General features: G+C 41.3%; 1 long non-coding RNA gene across 1 annotated transcript; it reads right to left on the bottom strand.

The window, feature by feature from the left end:
* Window positions 1–219: 219 nt before the first annotated feature.
* LOC120439352 lies at window positions 220–4,547 on the bottom strand. Its single transcript, XR_005612583.1, has 3 exons — window positions 4,064–4,547; window positions 730–832; window positions 220–285 (listed from the first exon to the last, which is right to left on the bottom strand). It is a non-coding gene; the product is annotated as an uncharacterized LOC120439352 (long non-coding RNA).
* Between the last annotated feature and the right edge of the window lie 1,123 nt (window positions 4,548–5,670).

The following is a 5,670-nucleotide window of genomic DNA, read 5'->3' as shown; positions in this document are numbered from 1 at the left end:
GTCTCCAGCCCGGGTAAAAGACTTCCCACACTCATCACAGCTGTAAGGTTTAACTCCCCTGTGGATGAGTTGGTGTTTTTTTAAGTGTCCAGCCCGAGTAAAAGACTTCCCACACTCATCACAGCTGTAAGGTTTAAATCTACTGTGGATGAGTTGGTGTTTTTTTAAGTCTCCACCCCGGGTAAAATCCTTCCCACACTCATCACAGCTGTATGTTTTCTCTCCCTTTCTTCTGTGAGGTTTGTCGGCCTCCTGAGAGCGCTGACTTCTCACTCCATGTTGGTCCTGCAGTGACAGAGATACAAACAGAGGCAGTGAGTGAAATGCAGTCGTGGAAAAAACTGTAACTCCCTCCATCAGTGGAATCAAACATGTCAACAAACACATTGTAGGTGTGTTACCATCAGTTTCTGGTGATAGTATCACATTTCAATGATGTGCTACAATGACAGTCGTAATGAAAATACATATTGAAGAAATATTGATAAGTGGAGAAAATATTTTACTCATAAAAATTGTGAGTTCAATTTTTGATATTGTTGTTTCAATGTGTGCCGATAAAAATTATGTTTGTATCTTCTTGTAACATCTGAGTTTTTGGTTATGAATTTAGATTCCGTGTATATGGAGGAGCCGGGATGGAAAAGATAAAGCTGCTGTTAACATTTTTAAAAACCAACCAGCTGAGCACACAGTTTCAATAACAGTGTAACAGTGACATTTTCTCACCTTTTGTGTTGAAGTCATTGTTTCCTCTGTAGTGGCTGAGCTGAGTCCAAATGGCTGAAATTGTTCCTCTGTTGCTCCACCAGACTCTTCTCCTGTTACTCAGCTGTGACACAAAAAGTATATGCATTTTATCCCTGATAAAAAAAGCAGAGCAAATAAACATGACTAAACTCTTCAGTGACAACAATACCTATAAAACTTCAATGTGGAACCCGAGAAGCAGCTACAACAAGAAAGTCATCAGTTGACACAAGAACCTGAAAGGGAAAAAGCCACTGACCCCCCGCATATCACTGCCTTTACCCAGTGGATGCTACACTCTGTATATATGGACCTCTATAGATCCACAAGTCCGGCTCACACTCAATGGTAGCAGTATAAACTCAGCCACCTCAGGGCTCGCAAAATTTCAAAATCCCCGGTAGCCCTTCGGGCAGGGACTGTTCAGTTTTTGGTAGACCAAAATAAATTTAAGTAGCCCAAATAAAAAAAGGAGCAATTTTTTCCTGTTTTGCTTTATTGTAACGGAAACAAAACATTAATCAAAAAATTGTTGAAACACAAATTACAATATTGTATAAAAATTACAATCATCAACTCAAATACTTGGTTGTAATTGAACAGAAATTTCTATGAACTTGTAAGAACTGTACAACAGGAATCAGTCTGTGTCAAATCCTAAATTTGAAATTTCCACTGAAATCACAGGTAAGAGGCAAGTGGCACCAAGATCGAGGCCATTTGCTTTTTGAAGTTTGCAAAGACTGCTAAATTTTGCCAGTGGTAGTTCACTCTTTGCAACATAGTAGGCTGTTCTAAACAGATTTTTCAGGTTGATTTTTAGTATGTTATTTGCAGACTGAGCAATAATCAATTTCTTGCATTTCTCATGGGTTCTAATGGGGGCCTTTCTTAAAATTACTGGTCCCAGTAACAAAGGCACTTGTCGACTCAGAAATCGAGGGAAATCAACAACACACCCGGCAGAACATTATGTTATTTACACGGGTGCACATAAGTGGTCCGCATGTGCGCATTCGCTGTCAAAATAAAAGACGCGCACCAGATAAGAAGTTGCAACGCGCGTTTAGTAGTAGTATGACCAAGTTACAGCCAGAGGTTGGCCATAAGATAGACCTCTCCTCTTCAGCTGCCCAAAAAAAGGCTCTTGATCAAAACATAAACAGACCATTATTGATCTAATACCGAAGCTGTACCAGTGGTTCTCACCACACCGCAGTCAAGCACAACAGTAACCTCTAACGGTGACGATCTAAAGCCCTCTTCCTCGGCCAGGCGGTGACTACACGAAGCGATCTTCACGGGTGGGCAAACCGATCTGGTCGATATGTCCCCATAGGCCGTTAAGGCGCTACCAGCAGAGGATGACAGCAATGTCAGTGTTAGCACGCTGAACGCTATGCTGGAACAGCAACGGGAGTTTTACAAAGATCTGATTCACCAACAGCAAGTTAACTTTAAGACATTTGTCCAATTAATCATGGATGGAACTAACAAACGGTTGGACAGCATTCTAAGGGATGTACAGGATGTTAAATCCAGTCTGCAATTCACGGATGGGGTTGTCACCGAGCTGCAAACTGAAGAAAGGTGCATTAAAAGCAAACTAAAAGAGTTTGAATCGGCGGTCAGCAGCATACGCGAGGAACGCAGAGAATTAACAACCAAGATGGATTAATTAGAAAATCAATTGAGAAGGAACAACATTGTGGTGGATGGATTAATAGATGAAAAAGCAGAAACGTGGGAAGGATCAGAGAAGAAAGTCCGACACATGCTGAAGAACAAGCTGGGCCTGGATAGTGACAGCATTCAAATTGAACGCGATCACAGAGTCGGTCCATACAAGGAAAATGGACGAGCCAGGCAGATTGTGGTCAGACTACAAAGACTTAAAGATAAACAATTAATTCTCTCATCTGCCAAAAAACTGAAAGGTACCAATCTTTAAATCAACGAGGATTTTTCAGAGTCCATCAGGAAGAAGAGGAAAGAACTGTTACCACAGCTGAGAGCGGCCAGAGACAGAGGTGATATTGCCGTCCTGAAATATGACAAATTAATTGTTAAACCGAGGTCACAGAACGCTGGAATTAATATTTAGACTTCAGCAATGTTGTCATTTGTAGCTGTTGAGATCAATCGGTCTGCAAATGTCTGACCCTGTACTTATTACCGGATTCTCCGGCGAAGATTTTTCAGTAGCTCATGTCAATATTTGTAGCCTTAAATATAAGATTCAGGAAATTCAGTCACTGTTGTCAACAAATAATTTACTGTATCTCTTGAAAAATTACCGCTATTTATACAGCAAAGACTTTAGAATATTTAAAAGGAGCAAGTTTCATTTTCCCCTGGTTTTACTACCACACTGTTCACCCTCACATAGAAGAAGTAATCTGATTGGCATGGTGGTATGTTTGAAGCAGGTCCCTTGTGTAGCGCTGGAACTCAGTCACAATGTGTTTCATCCATTTCATAGGCTGGTTTGCTGCAATAATGCCAAATAATTAGCAACTGTATGAATAGAAGGTAGTTCTGCAAAATCCCTCAGTAGGATGTTTGTTCTAATTTGCTATGACCTCAGAGCGCATCGAAAATAAAACTAAAAGGCTATAAAGAGTGATATGAACATATTTAGAACTTACTGGAATGAAAATGTCTGTAGTACACCAACAGATATTTGGAGATGGAAGAGAACTGGATATTAGCTCGTCTCACAGCTGCTATCCAGGCTAGACGCAGTAACATCCATTACACGAGCTGCCTCGTGTTGCTTCCAGGTTGGGAAAGAATGAAAAGCTAAACCATTTTCAAGCTTATTCTCTTGCCGGTCGGGCGATCGAACCTTGCAGCCGACCACACAGCAAGAACAAACCATAGCTGATGTCATCCATGTGCTTTCGACCCTCTGTCGCTTGAGCTTTGCCCCGGAAAATGGCGCATCAGGCCAAAATCCTTTCCACGCCCACCCCTGTGACATCACGCTCCAAAGCCCTTTGCCCCCCTTCTCAGTAAGCTTCCACTACTCTCACCCTGGGGTTGCGCTCCCCCAGGCTTGTACCTGTGGCTTCATGTCCTGGGGGTGGGGGTTGGTTGTTCTCCTGCCCTGCACCCATCCTTTTGTTCATATTCCAAGACTATTTTTCTTTATGTATTCTTTTGCCCCTAGCAACCGCCACATTATGATGTTGCAAGCAATCACAAACTCTACAGTCTGTCTAACTCCAGTGTATACCAAGCAATCTATTATTCTCAACAGAGCTAAAATCAACATAAACTGAACCCACATTAAAGTTAGCTCGGTGCTTACCTTTAGACGAGCCCACAAACCGAGAGAAACTCCGTGATGAAGCTGGACGTCTTAAGAAACAGATCAGGGAGCAGAGACCCACGTGGTTCACGCTGATCTCAGCTAGGATTCACGAGACAATTATGTGCGGATCGATGCAGATATCGATCCCAACGTTGGTAGTGGTATATGTTCCTGTAAGTTCACTACTTTACTCCCGTTTCATGAAAAAGCAGCTCTCTCTGCTCGACTCCTCTCCTGCACACACACACTTTGCTCCGCCCCCTTTTACCCGGCTTCGCTGTGATTTGTTGCTGTGCGGTCACGTGACTCTGCTGCACAACGTAACCCCGTGGAGTGTTATTTCAAAAGTAGCGCCAATCTCCTTTTCCTAAACTCTTTTCCTTGGCCTCGATGAAAATGACATCGGGGGAGGACAACTGCTAAGGACTCAGGAAAAGAGAGGAGCTGTGCTGAGAATTGGAACAGCCTTACACTCGTCTTTCTGTAACAATGTGACACCGGATGTCCGCCTGTTGAAACTACATTGTGCTGAAGATGGACTACAAAACAAACATCTTACTTCGTCACAATGTGTTCTAACCCTGTTGTTTCATGGAGGTCATATAAACGAGAACAGTCTGTTAAAAATATTGCTTCATTATTAAGTTTGAATTTTAAAGAAGAACGAACAGTTAGGGTCAGATTTACTAACATCTGCAGCAGCTCAAACACGTCTTTTGATGTTAAAGAGCTGCTAGATTTACTGAAGAGACTGTCCTAAAAGTCTCCAGTCAGTCCTCAAGCTGTGTTTTGATGTGAGCCCCACTTATGTTTCCTCCATATTACAATTTAGATGAAGCTAAAATTAATTATGCTTATTTTTTAATAGTGCTAACTCTCTTGGCTGAATATGAAAAAAAAATAAAAGTGTTACTGTGTTTCATGCCTGAATGTTGCTCATGGTCTGATGGGAAATAATGTTTTCTGTTCTTTAGCACATCAAACAGTCAGCTGTTCACAGCTGCTCTCTTTGGAATGCCAGGACCGCCATAATGAATTAATTAAATACACCATTAAATAATTAATTAAAATCAGAACTAATTAATAACATAAATATTTTCAACACATGTAATTAATTAAATATTGACAAATTTGATTAATTAGTAACTTATTTAATTAATGAATGACACGTTTAATTAATTATTGACATATTTAATTAATTAATAACACACTATTGACAGTTGTAATTCATTATTTAATGATTTATTTATTTAATTCATTTTAGCACTTTTGTCCCCTTCATCTTTCTTCTTGAAATATTTTTATCTCTCAGCCTCACCCGTCAAACTAAGTGGGCGGGGTTAACGCTGCCATACAGCTTCTCTAACATGTGATTGATTGTAAAATAAGTCAAGACAGGTCAATCCTAGGCTGTATCCCAATTCAGGGTCTTCAGCCTTAAAGTACGCAGCCTCAATGGTCCTCAAGGGCCGCGTACTCACAGACCGCTAAGGCCGGAAGTGCGAGGCTTGTGAAATGGGACGGTCTAGCCTCTGTCGCGCTGCCCAGGTTGCCTAGCAACCATGATAGCTGGAAACGTGTGGTTGACAGAAATGAAGGAGAAC

This window comes from Oreochromis aureus, linkage group 3 (genome assembly GCF_013358895.1).
Source record: "Oreochromis aureus strain Israel breed Guangdong linkage group 3, ZZ_aureus, whole genome shotgun sequence".
Lineage (NCBI taxonomy): Eukaryota > Metazoa > Chordata > Actinopteri > Cichliformes > Cichlidae > Oreochromis > Oreochromis aureus.
This window is presented reverse-complemented; position numbering and strand designations above follow the sequence as displayed.